The sequence below is a fragment of the Thermobia domestica genome, chromosome 17 (assembly GCF_964235325.1).
Source record: "Thermobia domestica chromosome 17, izTheDome1.hap1.1, whole genome shotgun sequence".
NCBI classification, from domain to species: domain Eukaryota; kingdom Metazoa; phylum Arthropoda; class Insecta; order Zygentoma; family Lepismatidae; genus Thermobia; species Thermobia domestica.
This window is the reverse complement of record NC_137470.1, coordinates 144,514,405-144,538,379: the sequence shown is the minus strand read 5'-3', so window position 1 is coordinate 144,538,379 and position 23,975 is coordinate 144,514,405.

Genomic DNA, 23,975 nt, shown 5'->3' with positions numbered 1-23,975 from the left:
TTCAGTTGAATTGACGTCACTTTCAACTTAATCGACCGTGTAAACGGGACTTCAACTTAATCGCTTGTTGATCGAAGGCGACTAATCGACTGGCAACTGAATTAAAAGACGTTCTATTTTCTGTGGTTGAAATAATTGAACACATCCATCAATCTGATTCGGCCTAGTTGCTTCGATTTAGTGGCAAATGCAGCGAGTCGATTTAGTCGTGCGACTAAATCGACTAAGTGTAAACGCCCCATTACATCAATACAAAATGCCTATTTCCTTACATAATATCTTCATAAGGTTGTATATGATTAATATGTTTCTTAAGTTATCGTAATCATTGTAAAGGTGACGCGTCGAATTAAAAGTAAGGTCATTTGACGGGACAAATTAATATATCTTACTGTGCAGTCTTTAGCGCAGGTTTGTGACAATAAAATCTGCGCATGGGTGTGGTTGTGCTAGTGCAATAAATTGATTTTTACGCTGTTAAGATGTACAGTCAACAGTCAGCTGTTTCTGCGGATGCAAAGCAAAAATATAAAATAAAATAAAATAAAATAAAGACTTACATAATGCTTTACATATAAAACATATTCTTCTTATCATAATAAGCAATGGATGTGTGAGATTCAAACTGATCTTTCCTCATCGCAAAATAAACGTATAAACTCTAAGTATATTTCACCACGTGAAAAACATTTTGAACTTGAAAAGCAAAAGAAAATGATTCTTGTACATCCAAATTATCCTGATATTCCTGAAGAAGAAGAAAAAGGTGACGCATTTAAAATTATCTAGCCTACGCAGGATATAATACGAGATGGTGTGTATAGACGAAATTTCAGATGTTCATATGAAATACCCCTTGAAGAGGAAGTAGTAGATCAAAATACAATTTCTAATGATATTCTATTTGGTCTAGGAATTAATTCGTGCGGTTTTTAATAAAAATTGAAGCTTTATTTCAAAAACAAAGTAAATGAATACGTTAACAAAAATATTGTCCATCGCTAGCCACTACTTTCTCCCATCTTTCAGGCAATTTACGGATTCCGTGTCGAAAGAATTCCTCATCTTTTGACGCAATCTAATCAAAGATCCATTTTTCGATATTTTCTGAAGAAGTGAACCGCTGTCCAATCAAATCGTTATTCATGCAATCGATCAAGTAGTAGTCAGACGGAGCAGTGTCTGGTGAATATCGCGGGTGGAGTAACACTTTCCATCCGACATTTTCCAAATAGGTTTTGACCGGTTTTGCGACATGTGGTCGAGCGTTATCATCTTGATAAATAAGTTTATTATGCCTGTTATTCCATTCTGGTCGTTTTCAGGCCAGAGCTTGCTTCAAACGCATTAATTGTTGTCGATAGCGCTGTCCATTAATAGTTTCACCAAGTTTCAGAAGTTCATAGTACACCACACGTTTCAAATCCCACCATATATACAGCATAACCTTTGCACAATGAATATCTCGTTTCGGTTGTGAAGGACCTGGTTCACCTTGCTTCACCCAGGCCTTTTTTTGTTTAGGATTCTCGTAATGAATCCACTTCTCATCACCAGTTACAATTCGATGCAAAAATCCCTTCCTTTTCTGTCTTTGAAGCAGCAATTCGCAAACGGTTTTTCTTCTTTCAACGTCTTTCTTTTCAATTCATGTGAAACCCAATAAGACATCCTTTGAATCATTCCTATGGCTTTGAGACGTTTGGAAACTTTTGTTTGCTCAACTCCAAATGCTTCTGCAAGTTCGTCCTGCGTTTGACACGAATCCTGATCAAGCAATGCTCTCAATTCTTTATCTTCAAATTCTTTTGGCTGTCCAAATTGCTTTTGGTCTTCCAAGCTGAAATCACCACCTTTAAACCGTGCAAACCACTTCTGACACGTTCGCTCAGCTAGAGCATGGTCACCAAACACTTCCACTAAAATATGATGACTTGCGGTAGCACTTTTCTTCATGTTAAAGCAATGAAGAATAACTCCCCGCAAAAACACTTTATCAGGCACAAAATGCGCCATTTTCAGTTGAAGAAAAAATGTTGTTGTTTCCGCTTCAAGCAACTGACATTTACTAAACAAGATGCTCAATGACAGTAGTTTTCAACGCATGTTTGGATCAACGAAACTATGGGACAATAAGCTAGTTACGCCATCTTTTGTAAAACCGCACGAATTAATTCCTAGACCAAATAATATTCAATGAACTGATGTGTGAATGTGCCTCTAATGAAATGAGTGAACTTTGTGTAAAACAATTTTTAAAAAATTATATAAACTTTCTGAACCTCTACTTCGTGAAAGTTGTGCCATTCGTAGTGAAAACAAGAGTGTTCACAAATGTGTAACTGAAACTGATGAAGAATTAAATACTAGTGTGTGTAATTTCCTAATTAAAAAATCAACACGAGACAAATATTAAAACAGTATCTGAAAACGGAGGTAAAATATATCGATGTAAATATTATACCATATCTTATAAACAAGTTTAACTATACGTATCAAGAGATTACAGTAGAGGTGCCGTCTACAATAGGAAAAGAATATGGTTAGAATTATATTTATATTTGCGGCTAGTAACTTGCTTCTTTACAAAAATAAAATTAATAATACCCACAATGAACATCCATCAATAAATATATCAACACATAATATTACTCTGATCCTTAACACATGTCTTCACATTCTTTCATCCTGTGGAGTATTTAGTTTGTGACTCTAGTGTCAGCAAAAATGCCTAGAACTAAAGGTGCTTTGGAGTTAACTGCCGCTCAAAAAGGCGAGATTATTGGCCGTGCTGCTAAGGGTGAGAAATTCTCTCATTGCTAAAGATTTTGGGTGTGATCCTAGAACCGTGAGGAAGTGGCTGGATCGTCATGGGGAGCAGGGAAACAGAGAATGGACTAAGTCAAAACCCAGGAGTGGAAGACCGCGGGTAACATCAACGACCCAAGATGAAGCTCTCGTTGAAGAAGTATGGAACCATCCTTTGCGTCATCGATCTGTGTTGAGAGACAAAGCTGTTGAACTAGGATGTTCACACAAGATAGTAAGGCAACGGCTTGCTGCGGCTGGACTCCATCACGTGCGACCAGCTATAAAAACTGTTTTGACAGATTATCACAAGGAAAGGCATTTAGAATGGGCTAAGAAGAACATGAATCTTCCACAAGCCTATTGGGATCTCGTCATCTGGTCTGATGGGGTGTTCCTCTCTGATCAGCAAGGAAAAATGATATTATACAGGCCACGCGGGACACGATATCTTCCACAACATGTCATTCGCACCGAACATTCAGGACGAGTTTCAGGTCATTTTTGGGGCTATATGACAGCTGAAGGTCCCGGCAAGATAGTGTTTGTTCCTGGACGAATGACTAGTGCGACTAATATCCAAGTACTGGAGAATACACTTCTTCCGTCTCTACACGAAAAGTTTCCAGAACAAGAGGAATTCGTGTTTATGCAAGACAACAGTGGAGTTCATACCTCGAGGCAAACTCAAGCATGGTTGGAAGATTATCCAGAGCTAATATGTATAGAATTGCCTCTTCGATAGTCAGCCCTTAACCCCATAGAACATCTTTGGACGTTAATGGTTCAAGAATGGGAAAAAAGTCGACAAGTCCGTAACAAAGAAATTCTTGAGGCACATGTAATAGAACTCTGGAATCATTTCCAACAACATCCAACTATATTCTCGAATCTTGTAGCTAGTATACCTAATCGTTTGGGTGATGTTATAGAAGCAGAAGGTGGCTACACAAAATACTAGAATTCTTTCATTTCCAAGTATTGATCTTTTCTTCTTTTCTTCAATGGTAAAGAACTTATACATTTCATTTTTGTTCTCAATTAACCTAAAAAACATTTGAAGCTTGATTAAATGTCTTATGTTTTCTTCATCAAATTCAACTTCGATTTTATTTTCATTCCAATTAATGTCCAAGAGACCTTTGGAGCTAAAGTTAAATATTTTATTTCGTTTTTAGAAAAATTAGTTTTAATTTTATTATTTTTCTAATTAATGCCCAAAAGATATTTGGGGCTAGAATTATGTATTTCATTTCTTCTTTACAAAATAACGTTTTATCACCACCACTGGTGCTGTGTATTAAAGAAGCGAGCGGATTTCTTTTCAACTTTTACATTTACATTATCTTTCTCTTAATCAGTTTCAGTCCCTACCAACAATAGTAGATCTTACACTTTCAAAAAAAGTTGCTACATGAAATCACAGAAGTTATCATAACATACTTTAACAAAAGCACAGAAGTTATCGTAAAATGTAATCTTGAAGTTGGCTTAATTTCCGCCAACTCTCATGGGTAACAGCATAAACAACAGGCCTAAGTACAGCCTGAAAGAAAACATACCTACTATCTCATGAAAATTGGGAACTTTCGAGAAAAAAATATTGTTAACAGTTTCACGAAATGAAATTAATTCACCTTTTTTCCTCCAACATCAACTCCAAACAATAACTTTATGCCTGTAATTTCATACAAAACACATTATAACTTATTTCACAAAACTCTAATTTGCACAAAATATTTCTCGTTACATGACAAGAGGGATAAAATTTACTCCTTTATTATTGACCTATTATAATTCCAAACAGCGGAGATAATTGGGAACCTACAAAATAATAATTGGCATTTTGTAAAGGAACATGATTGGGAGGGAGTGATGGTCACTCTTGACTGATTTTACCCCTAAAAGTGAAGCTTGTTCCTAAACTGCAAATTGCATTCGCACCATATTCTTTAAAAATTAAATACTTTGTGCAGAAGTTATGCTTGATCTTTTTAAAACGGCAGGGTAAACTAATTCAACCTCAAATTCTTGACAGCCGGCGTACTTCCGTCTCCTCCCACATTATCATTCCATTAAGTCTACCATCATAATTCACTTCCCTTAATCATCGTCCCCCTTAGTCTACAGGGCATAATCATTGAACGTAAAACTGAAAGAGTTAATTTCAATTTTCTCTTGACCCCAATTGACTTCGTTTAATAGGGATGATCGAGACTCAAAGAAAATATACACCATATTGAATCGAAATTGGCTCAATATGGTAAAAGTTATTTTTAAAAATATTTTATTATAATATTTAAATAACGAAGTTTCGAAGTTCAGAGGAACTTGGTCCCTTTCACGCGCTTATCCAGTTGCGGTGATTAAATTATACATATGTAATTTATTTATTTATTTACTAAAATATTTACGATATAGTCAAAAGATCATTATTTTGTAAAATGTTTATTATTTTCATGAAGCAGAGTGAATATTCTACTTGGGTTTAGAACTATCACTTGCTACACTTGTAATTGACAACTAATAGTTTATGTTCATTATTTCTGTCCATTTTCTAGAAATTACTTGCAGAGACTATTCGGAGTAAATGTTTTACTTAGGTAATGTTTCATTAAAGTTTACTCATATGTTAATAACCATTTCAAATATTTATAAGTTTCCTCTTCCGGTTAGGATAATGATAAAAAAAATGAAGTTTCCTCTTTTTATAATATTCTTGATAATTGTAATACTTTATTTAAAGGACGTAAATCTGGATTATTTGGAAATATTCAAATAAGCTAGAATGAAGACGATAATACTAAGCAACATTATTAAAACAAAACATTGATGTTTAAGAAATTGACAGAATCAATCTTTTCTTTAAAAAAAAGAAAAAAGAGAGTAGGGGATTCGACCTGTTGATCGTGGATAAAAACAAAATGCTCGGGGAGCTGTGAGCTAATCGTCCACTCTAGGAAGGTATGTTTTGGTTCATTCTCTTATTAAACGAGTATTAGAAAATCACTGCCACAAACTTTCTGATTGCTTCGCTTCTGTTATGGCTTATTTCCTTTTATTTGTTTGTTACGTATAAAATGTATAATATCTATTATTATTAGAGCTGTGCAATATGTATAGTAACCAACATTATGAAAGATTCACGTTGTATTTCTAATGAAGGATAAAGTTCCCTCTCTCTCTCTCTCTCTGTAAATTTTGCCGCGGGTTTGCCATGCTTACGAAAACGTATCTTAGAATTTGGCGATGAGATTCGTAGATTTCTCTTATAAATTATATTTCTTTATTTCTTAATTTTTTCCAGATTTTTTCTTTGAAAATATTGGTTTCCTTTTTCTGCATATTTCTAAGAAGACTTTTAACATTTTCCATCATAAGAAATATATTTGTTTCTATTTATGTAATTTTGAAAGACATGGACAGATGTTCTGGACAGAAGTGTAGTTTATTTTTTCTATTTATACTCCGTTTCTAAACACAGACAAAACAACTTTCCTCCATTTTATTGTTTCTTTAAACAAATCACGTAATGACCCATATCTTTGGTTCGGTCTTACCTGTTACCTGTAAACTTCATGCATCTCGATTCTTTTTTTTTTTTTTTTTGCCTTTTCTACTTATGCTGAAGAAATAAAAATGGTTCTGCGTGCACGATAATCGAATCGTGGACTACAAGATCTTCAGACTACTTTGCTATCGAATACTCTACGAGAGAGGATGGCCAGAGCAGAGACATACGCACATTACTCAGGCTTCGTTAAATCGATCCTCGATGTGTGTGCGAATTTACGCAACTTACTCGGTCTTCCAATTTTACACGTGATTTCGCCAGTAAGTTATTATTAGCTTTAACGCTACATGCAACGTTGATAAAGCATTAAATGAATGACACAAATTACAAATAGTGATCGAACTTACAACTCTAGTCACAAGAACGACTCTATTCGGGGTATCACCTCACCTTTCTATCTAGAAATTTCCAGGTTCGATTCCCGCCAGGAGCTCATGTGGTTCGGATTTCACGTTAATTGGTAGGTCCTGTCTCATATAGCCTTGCTGCTGAAAGGGACGTTAAACTCAAAATCAACTCAAGCTATCTAGAAGAAGGGCGAAACAACATTCATTACTGCTAGTAGCTAAGAAATATTTATACTCCATTTCTTGTTCTCTAAAATAATAATTCTATCTGTCAATCCATAAATGTAATAATATTACGTTTATGTGTAAACCTAAAAAGATTCTGATATAAAGTATATCTCTTCTGTTCCTATCAATGGGTTCGACTGTCTTTTTCTTTCCTTCTTTTGTCATAATAATAATAATAATAATAATAATAATAATAATAATAATAATAATAATAATAATAATAAATGGACACCGTTTCTTCAGAAACTTGCGACCTTAAGGTCCACAGTGTAGAATTCTGCCGACGACAATACACTGCATATTGTTTATAAAAAGACCGAAAAGCATTATTCGCTAACTTATTGTCTACTGTTTGAACTGCATGAAATGATCATATTTCTTCGCGATAATGTGAATACAAAAGTGAAATATTGTGTTTCTACACAATTTCTTTCTCTCGGATGACTGGATAATTTTAAATAACTTCTATTGTTGTAAAGAAAATAAAAGGTATGTTTGCAGGGGGAATCGATCTGAGTACCCCGTGAACTTAAGCCCACGGTGTTACCGATTACACCATCAAGACCTATTTGCAAGGAAAGCTCTACATAGAGTGATTTCTCGAAAGAGTCCAAGCACTTTACATCGCATTGTATTTTTTCCTTGTATCCTTTTTTTATTGCATTCACTCTTTGTGTGTTTCGTAGAATGCACGAAAAAGGAAATACAGTTTTTGCTACGATGCCCAGGAATATTATTTTAACTGATCAGCAAATAGGAAGCTACTGGCGAAATGATATGGGGTAATGTGCAGTATTTTATTTTCATAGCAGCAAGGGCAATGTACTATAATGCAGAAAACTTGCATTTTTTTTTGTTTGACAGACAATACACCTTGTCTCAAAAAGGTTGAGCGCATTCTTTATTGCTGTTTTGAGGCAAAATCTTTCTAAGTCTAACTTCGGGTATCTTCGGAGAAAAGTAAACCAGGTTCGGACCTCGAAGCAAACTTTTGTAATCGGGAAAAATCTTGCTGATGTTTTTTGTTCTTTTAAATATAATAAGACTTGCTACTAATTGTATAAAAAAACAACATTGATTGAAATACTTAGTGATACAACATTTCGAAACTTTGTATTAATGTCAGCACATGCTTGTTTGTCATTTTGCTCTCCATATTTAATTGAACATTTAGATACGTAAACGAATCTTTCCATATGTAAAAGAATGCTGAAACTTAAGACATAGAACAGAATTCTTTCCTGAGTACTAAAACAAAAGTCAAAGCAGAACAAAAACAGCGTTTGCAGTGGATATGAATGTCATAATTATCTTAAATACCGCTATACACTAGGGTGACCAACCGTCCCGTAAAAACGGGATTGTCCCGTTTTTTACACTACCATTTTCAGTGTCCCGAAAAATTCTCCCGGGACGCCAAAATGTCCCATATTTACTTATATTCGGTACGAAAAACCTTTCGAATCGCTAAAATTTCCTAATTTATATGATTATTTTCTAAGCTATGTGATTATATTGGAATATGTCTAATTACTGAGCAACGTCATTACGACGCTTGCTGTATTGGATGTGGTGGTTCCACTGATTTCCGTCCTAGGCCTCCTCACTCCGCAGACGACAGCGCAATGGGCTGAAAGTCTTATGCAGAAGAAACCTAACCTGCTTTTACTCTCTGTTTCGGGCGGTGGAAGATTGAAGCACTCTTATCAGTACAGTATAGTGTTTCCGAATTTGACTAAGATGTAACACACTACGAGATGAGAATAAAGGTACGGAACTATACAAGTGAAAGTAAAAAGAAAACTAATTGTAAGTGAAATAATGTTTAAAAGTAAGAAAATGTACAAAAAAAGCAGTTGGAATACGATGCTACGAGTAATTATAAATCCTGTCGGTGACAGATATGAGCGCTCATATATTTTTAGTTTTCCAAATATTCAATGTTTCCAAATATTTCATTTTTTGTTAGCTGCTGATGGTTACTTGTTATCTAATTAATTCCACAACCTTTTCAATATGTCTTAAAACAAGAAAGTAAATTTACCCTTTTTGTGAGAGATACAGAAAGAGAGAGAAAGAACGAAGAGGCTAAAAACTATATTTAGGGGAGTTACCTATCCAGAAATAAAAGGTGTCCCGTTTTTTCTAGTTGACGATTTGGTCACCCTACTATACACCGCTACCAGCATCTACCTACGATCGTTTGTACTAGCTCAGTGGTAAGACGTTGGATTTCAAATTGTGCGGTTGTGAGTTTGATTCCCATTTGGAACAATGCTTATTTTTTATGAAATTCTATTTTTCGCAATGCATGAAAAATTATATAAAAGCATTACATTAAAATACATCAGTTGTATATATATATATATATATATATATATATATATATATATATATATATATAACATATAATCATTGCAGAACATAGTGATTATTATGTTCAGAATATAACAGGTGTTCACTGTACGTTGATACTCTATATGTGAATGTTAAATACAAATTAAGAAAATATCATAGAAATAAATAAATTGTGTAGTGTATTTATTTGCAGCCATTTGTCACATAGACGTTACTTCTCAACATTCGTATTACAGTATTTCATTGATGTTCTTGAAAAATTATCCGAGGCATAAAAAGAGGATATAAACAGAGAATCCAAAGTCGGAACGCTCGCAAGAAATTCATGAACCCCAAAGGTCACGTGATAAATTGTCCTTATAAAGAATGACATAGCAGAATGTCTTTACATAGATTTTCAATTTAATACCGGATATATGCTTTTGCAATGTGGAAGTAGTGATCTTGGGTTTCTCTCTCTCTCTCTCTCTCTCTGTGTGTGTCTCTCTCTCGCTGTCTCACTTTGTATTTATATATATAAAAGTAGACGTGTGTGTTTCATCATAATTCTGATTCAGCAATTTTAATCATATTTCTTACAATCTGGAAAAGAGTACTGTCGGGATGCATATTAAAAATGCTAGAAAAGGATCGATATTAGTATCGAATCCATAGTTTCGTGGTCGCTTAGTTAAATAGTTCTACTTTCAATTCAAGTCCAATTAAGCTCCCATTAACATCCAGGGTGGTTACGTATCGACATAAAAATATCGAAATCTACCGATATTAGAGTCGAATCGTAAGTTTTGAGCGCTGTTAACAGTGCCGCATTTCTCATCAGTCGAACTAGGCCCTGCCTAGAGGGCAACATATTAGAAGAGCGGAAAGTTTAAAAATTAAATAATATTTTAATTTTTTCGTATGAAAAAGTTAAAAAATCAAGAGCAAATATACTATTTCATAAACAATCCTCGTCTACTATTCTAATATATTTAATGATAGCGTAAGAAATCTAAAAATAATTGAGAACATGTTTCCCATTTGTTATTTTTAGTTACGTAGTTGTAGCTGTAGCATCTAGTGAGTGGTATTTAACTATAATAAATTCATTAATCAAGCATGTTCGAATTAAGTTTTATTTGCAAGTTAGGGTTCAGGGGGCGGAGAAATATGTAGTTATTGGGGGCGCCGAGAGCAAAAGTGCGTAGGGGCGCCGAGATTCTAAATGCAGCACTGGTCGCTAAATTAATTGGTGGAAATTTTAATGCCATTTAAGACCAAATTTAGTCCTAGCGGTGGCAGTATCCGTTTGCTGTCCTAGGAGGAATGAAAGGGGCTGACATCAAAATAATAAAACAAAAGACCGACATTAGTGGCGAATCCATAAGTTTGGGGTTACTTAGATAAAGAGTGGGACTACAGATGCCATGTAAGTTAAGCCCCATTAGCACCCTGAAGGAGTGTGTGAAATTGTGACATGTAGAAGTAATTGAAAATGATCAATGTTAGTATCGAATGCATATCTTTCGTGGTCCAAAAGTTCATTGGGAGCATTTCTGATGACCTTTAAGTTTAAGTTCAACTTCTACTAGAAGTAGGATCTCCTAGCAAATCTAATAAGGAGAGTCGAAGGGAATAACATATACAATGATTCAAAATGACCGATATATCACCGAGATAAATAGCAACACTTCTGAACGAACATGTCAGCTGGATTTTGAATTTACAGGGGCAGCATCGAAGGCATTCCTCGCACAGCTCTAAGTATTTTAATGTTTCTGTATAAGCGAATATTCCAGCGTAACTCCGGAATGTCTGGTACACCCTTAACCAAAGTTGGGGGATACATTACTTTCAATCTAAGAAGAGAATATTGTAGTAGTATGAAGTTATGGAAGTTGGGAAGTATGACATGTAAAACTAATGTAAAACGTCTATGTTAGTGTTTTATCCATAATTTTCTCGGTCGTTGAGATGGATAGTGATTTTCCGAATGGAGTTTACATACAAATTCATCCCCATGTATGTAACAAGGGGCTTCACACAATGATGACCTGGGAAAGCTAAAAATAAAATCTCAAAAATTACTGAAATATTTGTCGAATTCATAGTTTTCGGGGTTGAGAAATAGTTTCTAATGACTTTGGAAGGTAAATTGTACCCACTTCAAGATGGTATTTTTAATCATATGAATTTCTCTCCGTGAGAAGAAATGACCATTTCAAGTATTATATTAAGCCAATCTTTGCAATCGATGAAAAAATTGTGTAGATGTATATTTCGTCTTTTAAATGAAATAAGACATGTTAAAATAAAAAAATTGAGTGGGTCAATGGGTCAATGGTAAGTGAGTGAAATGGGTCAAAATTTGTGAGTAGGTCAGTGGATCGTGGTCTCAAAAGGACGTGACCTACTGCGAAACACCACTCACCGTGACTCACACGGACCCACAGACCTATTCTGTTTAGTGCATTGTAGACAGCATCTTCTAAACACTGGTGAGCTTGTCTACGTTTTACTTTCAAGTTTCCATTTTCTTCTTTTTTCATTTGTTTCTAATGAGAAAAGTTCAGGCACTTTTGGATTTCGATATTTGCAATTTTAAGAGTCGCAATAGCAATAGGAGTTCGATTTTGAGATGGAGCCTGTGAGCTTTTAGAAAAGCTAACCACTGCAAAAAATATGAATCACCTGTAATATATGAATTATTTTACCTAGAATACAAAATTGAAAGTAACTATGTCTGCGTGATCATCACGGTCAAATTGCAAAGTCAAATGAAATGACGTTTGGTATATAATCAGGCCCCAATTCAAACTGGGAAGTTATCATATGCGTATCACTTTCATTATAATACATATCCTTAGGGGGACTAGGGGTCCGAATTTTTGCGAAAAATTGAGTATCCCACAAACCGTTCAGTTTAGAAAGCTGAAATTCAGTAGAGGAGACCGGAGCGGGTTGGCGAACTTTTCATTCTTTATTTTTTATGAGCAGACGGTGCACTGTATTGCAATGTAAAGAATGTGTAAGGACAGACCAATGTTTCCTTTAATAAATTCAATTTTTGTTTTGGTTTTGTTGCTTACAGTTTTTCGAGAAATACATTTTTCTTTCTTTTAAAATGGAGTATGCCAACTGACCCCTAGTAAGGGGCTGGTTGGCTGATATTGTGAGCTAGGTGGCATACTTTTTAAATATAGCAAAACACAGACAAACATTGGATTTATTAGAAATAAACGTGATTTTTCTAAATTCTATTATATATATTGCAATGAAGTAGGCTACTTGAAGTTTGAAATGATTTTTATTCACAACATTTAAAGGAATCAGCATTATGAAATATGAAATCTTCTTTCTTTCATTCTCGCTTGGTTGTCATGACATTGAAAGCTACAAGATTATCAAACCACACCAGTTTTAATATGATTTGGTGTAGGTTAATTCTTCATATTATTTCAAAATGTAATTAAAATAACTGAACTATGAAGGAACTCAGTTTATTTCCCCCTGTTCACAAAGTAGCTAAGATAAACTAAGATATGTTTTTAGCTGAATTATCGAGAAACGCAGTTTATTTCCTACTTTGCACAAGGAAGCAAAAAGCAATAGCCCAGGGTTGATATCGAGACACGTAAAAATAATTTAAAATGAACAATATTAGTGTCAAATACATAGTTTTCGGGGTCGCTGTGTTCAATGATGATACTGTGAACTCAATAACACATCATCTAAGGGGTTAAAGTTTGGGGGTCTCCAGGGGTGATATCGAGACGCGTAAAAATAATTTAAAATGAACAATATTAGTGTCAAATACATAGTTTTCGGGGTCGCTGTGTTCAATGATGATACTCTGAACTCAATAACACATCATCTAAGGGGTTAAAGTTATGGGGGTCTCCAGGGTTGATATCGAGACACGTAAAAATAATTTAAAATGAACTATATTAGTGTCAAATACATAGTTTTCGGGGTCGCTGTGTTCAATGATGATACTCTGAACTCAATAACACATCATCTAAGGGGGTTAAAGTTGGGGGGTCTCCAGGGTTGATATCGAGACACGTAAAAATAATTTAAAATGAACAATATTAGTGTCAAATACATAGTTTTCGGGGTCGCTGTGTTCAATGATGATACTCTGAACTCAATAACACATCATCTAAGGGGGTTAAAGTTGGGGGGTCTCCAGGGTTGATATCGAGACACGTAAAAATAATATAAAATGAACAATATTAGTGTCAAATACATAGTTTTCGGGGTCGCTGTGTTCAACGATGATACTCTGAACTCAATAACACATCATCTAAGGGGGTTAAAGTTGGGAGGTCTCCAGGGTTGATATCGAGACACGTAAAAATAATTTAAAATGAACAATATTAGTGTCAAATACATAGTTTTCGGGGTCGCTGTGTTCAATGATGATACTCTGAACTCAATAACACATCATCTAAGGGGGTTAAAGTTGGGGGGTCTCCAGGGTTGATATCGAGACACGTAAAAATATTTTAAAATGATCGATACCAGTGTCGTGATAGCATTCGTAATCATTCAGACATCATACCATGCTAAAAGAGAGAGAGAGAGAGAGAGAGAGAAATATTTCAGTTTAACGTCCCACATGTATGCTCCTTACGTTATAAAACGGATGATATTAGTGTCAAATACATATTTTTCGTGGTCGCTGAAACTCTGAAAGAATAAGTATAAAATTCACTTACAGAACGTTTATACATTAGACAATACACTTGAAGCAAACTGTGAACATACATTTGTTTCACTCCCATGGAATACGAAAAAAAAGTTACAATTCATTTTAACTACTTAAAAGTATGCTATTTTTTCCCTTGAAATTTCTGCTTTCTCCGTATAATGAATTGAAATTTATGTGTATATATACTGTTTATATTTATTTGGAATATGGTTATAAGTAACCAGTTCATTTCTTTTTTCATTTTAGGTTGAATACAAATAAAGATAAGTGTATCAGACTTTCCTTATCCTTACCGATATTATTATTCCATTGTTAATAACTTATATATAGCCCTTTTTTATTCATTCATATATTCTTTTAAAGCGATTTTATTTATATTCTATTTGAAATAATACTTATATATCCACTATTTACATATACATATTGGAAAATTTTTGTTTTGCATTACGTATACATCCGGGGAGAAAAATGGAAAACAAGTGTACGCAAGAGTTATTAAAAGAGATTACAGCATTTATTAACGACATAGAAGAAGAAGAAGAGGAGTTTGTAGTAAATAAAGAAACGCAAGTTCTTCTAAAAGAAATAGATGCCGTAATCGGAATAGAAGAAGAAGATGATCATCATGAAAGGAAGGAAGAAGAAGATGAAATGAGGAAAGGTACACAAGAGGAGGAAGAACTCATAGAAAAAGAAGAAAAAAAGAAGAGATGATCATCAATACCGAAGAAGAAAGAGATGCAGCTAGTGAAATTCAAATTGCAGAAGAAAAAGAAGAATATGAAGAACAACTATTAGAAACATTGGAAAGTGCAGGTAATAGAATGATAACAGAAGAAGAAGAAGAAGAAGCATCCGACCGTATTGCCCAAATTAAAAAATGGTTACAAGAAGGAGCAAAAGAAGAAGAAGAAGACATCGAAGAAAGGACAAAAGAAGAAGAAGAAGAATTGCTAAATCTAACGTTCTCCCAAATAATAGGAGAGACTTACAATGAGGAAGAGACGAAGAAGACAGAAGAAGAGTTCTACGAAACTGAGCTAGAAAAATGGATTACCAATTTATTTCCTAATCCTGAAAAAGAAGAAAAACAACAAAAAGTAATATATCCATCACTTATGGAAATATTAGCAGAGGCTAATACAGAACATGCAGAAATAGAAATCGATTTAGACGAAATAGAAAAAAGAATGGACGAGTTGCTATCCGTATTAGAAGCAGAACGAAACTCAAATGTACAAGTAGGATTTGGAAATACCAGCCGTAATGATGAAAACAATAGATTTCATATAATAGAAGAACGCAGAAAACAATACAGAAGATACAATATGGTTGGTACAATGCTAAGATTCCGTCTAGCCCTCGTGCGTGCAGGTGAAAATCCTTTTACTGCAATTGAAACAAGTCTACGTGCTTTAATAGATTATATGCTACGTGATGTGGACCAGCATGATTACGTAGGAATAACAATCACAAATGAGAGAGAAGGACACAGCCCTTTTTGGTTATCGTTCAGAGAAATAAGAAATCTCTCAGCAGAAGTTCTATGGACAAGTTATGAGAAAGTACTGCAAAGTAATGCGGCTTTTCTTATAAATGAAGATTGCATCGTAAATTTTCATCATGTACGTATGCCAAGAGGACAAGGTCCTTTGAAACAATATGTTATGAATACTGAGGAATATGTAAAGGCAAAACGTGGTATTATCACAATTAAGAGTAAAGGCACAAGATGTTTAGCACATGCAATTGTCGTTGCCATAGGACTGAAAAAATACAAGGAGAGAAATCAAACTGAATATAATAGATATGTAAAAACTCAAAGTAAATATATCATAGAAAAAGAAGCAGAAGAACTGTGTGAAGCTGCCGATGTAGATCTTAGTCATGGTAGTGGAATTCCTGAAATAGGTAAATTTCAGGAATATTTAAAGGATTATAAAATTACAGTATATAGGGGATTTTCAGGAAGTGATGTTATGTTTGAAGCACCAACAAGTGATAACGAGAGAACTGCTTTAAATTTACTCTTCATAGATAATCAGTACGAAAATCATATTCACGAAGAAATTAAATGTCGACTAAAAGCAGGGAATTCGTGTTACTATTCAGTTCAAAATCTCTTGTCGTCGCGAATCCTGTCGAGGAATTTGAAGCTTAAAATGTATAAAACGATAATCATGCCTGTTGTTCTGTATGGTTGTGAAACATGGTCGCTTACTCTGAGGGAAGAACATAGACTGAAAGTATTTGAGAACAGGATCCTGAGAAGAATATTCGGACCCAAGAGGAACGAGAATGGAGAATGGCGGAAGCTTCATAACGAGGAACTACATAGATTATACGGTTTACCCAACATTGTTAGGGTCGTCAAGTCTAGGAGGCTTAGGTGGGCAGGTCATGTAGCTAGAATGGAAGAAGGTAGAAACGCTTTCAAAGTCTTGACTGGTAGACCCATAGAAAAACGACCATTAGGAAGACCTAGGCGCAGATGGGAGGACAATATTAAGATGGATCTCGCAGAGATAGGAATACAAAGTAGCAACTGGATGCAATTAGCTAAGGATAGAAGTCAGTGGAGAGCTTTTGTTAACGCGGCACTGAACCTCCGGGTTCCATAGGCCATAGAGTTAGTTAGTTTTTTTTTTAGTTTTTAGATAATCAGTACAACGTCATTGAAAGCTTGACAGCATGTTTTAGCTGCAAGTTTTATTGTGAAAGCTGTCATAAGAAATATGAAAAAAAGCATGAACATTTAAAACATTGTGCAGCTGTATGTTATCGTTGTCATCAATAACCACCATGTGACTTTAAAGAAACCCATATTACTTGCAATGAATGCAATCGAGAATTTTAAGGCCAGTCATGCTATGACTATCACAAGTCAGCGCCGTATCAAAATGGAAAGCCTTTATGTTCCATTGTGAAATGTTGTGCCCAGTGTTTGAAAATTTATGTAGTGAAAGAAAAAGGTTCTGACGTATGTGGAGAAACTTATTGCAACATTTGCTATGCTATAGTACCACCCAATCATGAATGTTACATGAAAGTGAATGAAAGAAGAAAATCAAAAAAGACAATGAAAAATTATCATGGAGAAGAAAGCCATGATTGTGTTTTATGATATTGAATGCACACAAGACACGAAAATAGAAGATGAGGACGCAAACATATATGAACATATACCTAATGTCTTGGCTAGTCAGCATACGTGTTACAGATGTTATGAACACAACGACATCAAAAATAACTGTATCGTTTGTGGAAAACGAGAAAATATATTTGACGGAGAAAATGTAATAGAAGACTTTCTAAAACACCTTCAACAGCGACGTCCAAACATTAAATCAGTAACATGTGTAGCCCATAATTCTAAGGGCTATAATGCACATTTCATCATTAGGACCATGGTTGAGAAGATGAATTGGACTCCAGAAGTAATCATGAATTGGGCGAAAATTCTCTCTCTTAAAATAGGGAACGTAACATTCATTTATTCACTAAGCTTTCTTCCTATCCCCTTAAGTAAATTAAGTGGTGCATTTGGTCTTCAATCGTGCAAAGGATATTTCCCACACTTTTTTAATCGACGTGAGAACCAAACATATGAAGGTACACTTCCAGACATTAAATATTATGGAGCAGATAACATGGTAAGTAGACGAAAGACGCAAGTTTCTCCAGTGGTGCACTGAACATCGAAACGATACCTTTAAAATGAAAGAACTCATCAAATATTTTGTACAGGATGTTGAAGTATTACGCCAAGCATGTATTTCCTTTATGAATACATTTGAATTTGAAACAAATGTAAATCCTTTACTTGAATGCATTACAAGCGCCAGTGCATGTAATTTGGTATATCGTAGAAATTTCTTAAAGGAAAATACGATTGGTATCATACCAAAGAACAGGTATCGATGGAGAGATGTCCAATCAGTTGAAGCAGTACAATGGATAGCTTGGGAAGAAAAAACCAGAAACATACAAATTACCAATGCTGCACGTAGTAAGGAAAAACGAATTGCATCAATGAAAGTAGATGGTGTATGGACAGATCCAACACAGGAAGAATACACGTGTGGGAATATGAAGGCGATTTCACACATGAATGTATCTACTGTTACCCTAACGACAGAGATAAACCCATCTATAACAATGCTAGAGATACCATGGAATTTCGATATGAAGCAACAAAGAAGAAAATTCAAAAATTAAAAGATTTTGGCTGTGAAGTGCATGAAATATGGGGCTGTGAATTTAAAAAACAATTGGCAGGGAATGAAGAGATGAAGAAGTATGTTAGTAATCATCCGTATACAAAGAAATCACCATTAAATCCTCGTGACACTTTTTATGGAGGACGTGTGAATGCCATACGTTTGTATCATAAAGCACAAGAATCTGAAGGAGAAACAATTCAATACAAAGATGCTCTTTCACTTTATCCGCATATTTGTAAGACTAAGAAGTTTCCAATTCGTCATCCTACTATCTATCTGCCTGGAGATTCAAATATTCCCACCATTGAAGAAGCTTAAGGATTAGTTAAACTAAGTATTCTACCTCCAAAAAATCTCTTACACGCAGTTCTTCCTTACAAGTCAAATGATAGATTGATGTTTCCACTTTGTCGTACATGTTGTGATGAATTAAACCAGTCATCTTGTAATCACAGCGATGAAGACCGAGTTCTACATGGTACATGGGTAGCAGATGAAGTAAGAAAAGCATTAGAAAAAGGATACAAAATAATAAATATTCATGAAATTTGGGCATATGATGTTGTTCAATATGATGAAGAAACAAAAAGTGGCGGCTTATTTGCAGAGTACATAAACACCTTCCCGAAAGCCAAAACGGAAGCTAGTGGATGGCCATCATGGTGTGAAACAGATGATCTAAAGCAGAAGTACATTCAGCAATTTTATGAAAAGGAAGGAATACGTCTCGATGAAAATATAATTCAACATAATCCAGGACTTAGGAGTTTAGCTAAATTCATTTTGGGGAAAATTTGGACAACGTGAGAACATGGGTCATGTAAGCATTATTAATGATCCAAAGGAATTATATGAGAAATTAACATCTCATGATATAGACGTTCATCAAATATTTCCAGTAAATGATGATATGATATATGTATATTGGCAATACACAGATGAAGTTCCTGTTTCACTACCAACAGTAAACGTCGTCATAGCCGCATACACAACAGCACAAGCAAGATTAGAATTGTACAAGTATTTAGATCAACTGCAAGAAAGAGTATTGTATTTTGATACAGATTCAGTCATTTATACGCAAAAACCTGGTGAAACTACAATTCAAACTGGTGACTTTTTAGGCGGTTTAACAAATGAAGTACTCGAGTACGGTGAAGAGTCCTATATTTCAGATACGTCTCGGCTGGACCTAAGAACTATGGATTACGTATTTTTGATCCCAGTACGAAGAAGGAGTTTCAAGTATGCAAGATACGGGGCTTCTCATTAAACTATGAATCTTCAAAACATCTAAATTTTGATGTAATGAAGAAAATGATAGTAGCTAATGAAGAGGATGCGGAAGAAGAAGAAGAATCTCGTCCCACGGAAGTCAAAATTACCAATGAGAAAACAATTTGCCGCAGGAAAGACCATACTATTGTCAGCATGCCCGAAACAAAAATTTATAAGATAAATTATATTAAACGACGTAGAATAGCAAATTCATATGATACTCTTCCATATGGCTACACTACTTCCAACAAAAGAAGAAGAGAAATGTAAAAAGGCCCTTTATAAATATACATATGAAGAAAGATTGATCATACTCTTTAACATAGACACGACGTGGAAACATCCCTTTTCATGTATTGTTGCCGGACCTAATGGATGTGGAAAAACTTCCTTTGTAATACGATTCCTGTCCAATTTATCACGTATGGTTAATACATCGTTTCGTCATATTTATTGGTACTATGCAGAATGGCAAAATGCATACAGAGAAATTTCGACAAAAGTACAATTTATTGAAGGATTACCTCGAACAAAAGACTTTTTACCTGAAACTGGACCACATCTTATTATTATTGATGATCAAATGTGTGAAGTGAACCGCAATATCGTTGATTTCTTTACAAAGGGTTCTCATCATAGAAATCTTAGTGTACTATTTATTACACAAAACATATTTCATCAGGGAAAAGGAAGCAGAGATATGAGCTTGAATTGTTCTTATCTCGTATTATTTAAAAATCCAAGAGATAAATCACAAATTAAACATTTGAGTTATCAACTAACTCCTGAGAATCCAAAATTTCTTCAAGAAAGTTTCAACGATGCAACAAAGTTACCATATGGATATTTGTTTATTGATTTGAAACAGGATACGCCAGATGAACTTCGTTTTCAAACAAATATCTTTTCTGATGATATTTATCATTACGTTTATGTTCCAACGAAATAGAAGAAGATGTGTTTATAATGTTTGTTTTAAACTGTGTTTCTTCATTCTGACAATATGTCTCCAAGAGTAAAACACGGAGATCTTCTCCGTACGCCGAGCAAAGCAAATCCTAAATTACGTAAAGCTATACTGGCCAGTGCAGACTCTTCAGTGATTCAAAGTATTTGCGAATGTTGTTATAATGTATTAAAAGGGAATGTACCTCTTACAAAGACACAGAAAGCAAGATTAAAGCGATACAAGAGGACGCTTCGATATCTTGTGAAGAAAGGAAACTCCATCCAAAAGAAGAAGAAGCATTTATTAGTGCAACAGCAGGGTGGATTCCTACCGGCATTATTAGCTCCTATTTTAACTGGTGCATTATCAAGTTTACTATTCCGTTACTGCAATGGAACACGCAAAGATGATTTTATTTCCACCTGGAGTTCTTAATCATATACAAACACCATCATCATCATCATCATCAGCCCTGGAGAAACGTGAATCTAATTTGCATCAAGAAATGCAAGATATTTTACAGTAATCATCGCTTAGTGACGAAGAAAAGTGGAATCAATATAATAATATTCTTCAAAAATATTTACATTTAATACGAAAACAAGAAGAACCTGTGACACTTCCGATTACGTCAACTAAATCAGAGAAGCCTGAAGTAGAAGAAGAAATATTATTATCTATACCCAAAATGTTTCGTAAAAGAGCTGAATTACTACTACATAGAATGAAATATGGTGATAATATCACGTGTGATAATAAAGGAACTGTTTACATCAGAGGTGATAAACTAGAAGGATCTCACATTGTAGACTTAATTTCTGATGTGTCGCGACCCCGGAAACACACAAATCCACCGGGATGGGAGAAATTTTGTAATTATTTATCTTCTAATAACACACCTCAAGAACTTATTGGAAATCCAAAACGTTTGTCATATATTTTACGACAAACTAAAGCATCACCAACAGCATCATCGTCAAGGGAAAAAATACCTCTGAAATCGTTTCCAGAAGACGACGAAGAAGAAGCAGTAGAAGAAGAAGAAAAGGAAAAAGTAGTATCTCCTATAAGGAAAAGGAAACGTGCCTGTAAACGTCCAGTATGGTCAAGGTGGAAACCGTAAACAAACAGTTAAGCAAGATTTACTACAACCCTTCACATCCTGCCTCGTTTTCAACTGTTAAAAAATTGTGGATAGCTACAAAGAAGAAAATTCCTATACATTGTATAAGAAGATGGTACTGCAACAAACAAGATATACGTTACACAAACCTGTACGTCGTCGTTTTAAAAGAGATTTCTATGTAGTGAATAACATTGATGATGAGTGGGAAAGTGATATTAATGATCTTCAATCTCTTCATAAATTTAATGATGGATATCGTTATATTCTTACAGTGATAGATGTGTTCAGTCGATATGCATGGGCTGTGCCATTAAAATCTAAAAGTACAAATGATGTCTTAAAAGCATTGAAACTTGTGTTCAAACACAGAAAACCAATCACATTCCGAACAGATAAAGGAAGTGAGTTTACTAATAAAACAATACCGAAGTACTTAGAGGACAACAAAATAAAACATATTACAACTAAAAATCCTGATATAAAAGCTAGTATTGTAGAACGTTTTAACAGAACTCTAAAAGAAAAATGTGGAAGTATTTTACAAAGTATCAAACGTATAATTATTTAAATGTATTACCTCTTCTTGTGAAATTATACAATGAAGGTTATCATTCAAGCATAAAGATGTCACCTGCAAATGTTTCTCAAAATAACCTATTACAAGTATGGCATAATCAATATGATAATAAAATAAAGAAGAAGAAGAAGAAGAAGAAGAATCCAAATTTCTCAAAACATCTTAAGATTGGTGATACAGTACGAATTAGTAAAACTAAACGTACATTTGATAAAGGATGTATGCAAAATTGGACTTGGGAAATATTTAAAGTGAAGAAGATAATACCAAGAGATCCACCTGTTTATGAAATTGAAGATTTAAACAAGGAACCACTGGATGGATTATTTTACAGAGAGGAATTAAAACCTGTGACGTTATCAAAGACATTTTACATAGATCAAATCATACGTACAAGAAGAAAAGGCAGCAGAAAAGAATATCTTGTTCATTGGAAAGGATATCCTTCTTCTTTCGATTCCTGGATACCTGCATCATCCGTAAAGAAGATCGAGAAGTACAATGGAACCTGATGGAGATTTTTACGTTACGATTCCCAGTAATAGTTCTATGGAATATTTTCCTGACAACACCTTAACATCATACACCACGAAACTTCATCAAAGAATGGAATTCCATGAAAAGTGGCAAGTGGCTATTGTTGAAATTCATTATCCTCATTCAATATTAAATATTAATGAAGAAAATAATAAAATTTTTTACAAACCTGCAAAAAGTGATGAATGGAAATTTATAACTATTCCTGTACGTTATTACACTGACATATCAGAATTGATAAAGTTAATAAATACGTACAACAGATTCACAAATTTACATATTTCTTATACTCGTGAGAGTAATACCTGTTTTATACGACGTCTTCATAAAGACAGATGTAGACGTTGCATTATCACGAAGTGTTAGTGCGATGTTGGGGTTTAAAGGATATGCAACAAGGCCAAAGCATTCCAAATTTACGTTTAGGACTTCCATCTACAATGTATGTGTATTGTGATATAATTCAATCTGTATTTGTTGGAGATACAGTAGCACCATTATTACGTATCATAAATATGAATCCTGTGAATCATATATTTGGAAGTAGTTTTATAGAAATTTTTAATCCTCCACATTATGTGCCTATAGAGAAGATGCATTTTGAACACATCAAAATAGTTATAAGAGATAGTACAGGCTCTCCACTGGCATTCACTTTCGGAACTGTATGCGTTAAACTACATTTTCGACCAGTGCGTCAACATCGACAAATATGAATAATCCATATTTACAATATTATCAAAAACAAGCTCTTTCTGGAACTGGAAACGTTTATGTTGCATCCCCTTATCAAGTTGGACATGGTATTGGAAGTTTCCTTGGAGGATTATTTCGTTCTGTCATGCCACTAGTAAAACAAGGAGCTAAAACAGTAGGAAAGGAATTATTAAAATCTGGAGCAAACGTTATTACTGATATCATCGATAATCAACCTATTAACGAATCCTTTCATCAACGAATGGGTGAAGCGAGATCCGTCTTGCAAGACAAAGCAAAAAATAAACTGAAATCTATGCTAGGATCTGGATATCAACGAAGGAAAAGAAGAATTACACATCATTCCATCTTTAACCCTTCATCATTATACATCATCAATCGCAAGAAGAAGAAGGGCAAGAGGAAACGTACACAGAAAACTAAGAAAAATCAGTCTTATAAGAAGAGGAAGTTATCACACGATATCTTTGATTAAATCATCACCATCATGGCTTTCTTACATCATCAATCCTGCGAGTGTGTAAAAAGTGAACTAGATATTTTTTCTGCAAAACCAACGC